Below are 586 nucleotides of genomic sequence, written 5' to 3' on the forward strand. Positions count from 1 at the left end.
TTCTCTCTATCTTTTCCAATAATTTATAGTTAGATGCTTTGGAAAAGGAATTTGTCACGTTGTCCGAGACGTTGCCGGAAATGCAAGAAATTGAGCCGGTTAGAGCCGCACGAGCCGCACAGCCATCGGTATGCGTAAGTAACATGTCGCAGGATATTATCTCCTGATTTTATTTAGATGAGAAGGGAAAATGTTATCAGCGCTATAGCGTTGTACTATCTTTCCTTTATTTATTTAACATAATAATGAACAATAAAGATTGATTATAGAGCGCTGATGGCATGCTTCTCGATCAGCATGTTCTTTCTCTCTCCCTCTCGTTTATTCCTTCTCTTTCCTACGTATTCACTCACTGATTCACTCGTTTACTAATTAATTAACTCACTTGTCCCTTGCCTTACACATACACATACTAATATAATTATTTATAATTCTTATATGTAATGATTGTATGTCCAAACAGGCAGATATTTCCGTTATTTCGACTGCGGCCTCTACAGGTACAGCTATGAACAAGACTTCCGGCATGTACTACTGCTCCTTCTTCTGCAGTTTCCGTAAGTTGCACATTTATATTATAAACATT

Source organism: Wasmannia auropunctata, unplaced genomic scaffold (genome assembly GCF_000956235.1).
Source record: "Wasmannia auropunctata unplaced genomic scaffold, wasmannia.A_1.0 LD336078.1, whole genome shotgun sequence".
Taxonomy (NCBI): Eukaryota; Metazoa; Arthropoda; class Insecta; order Hymenoptera; family Formicidae; genus Wasmannia; species Wasmannia auropunctata.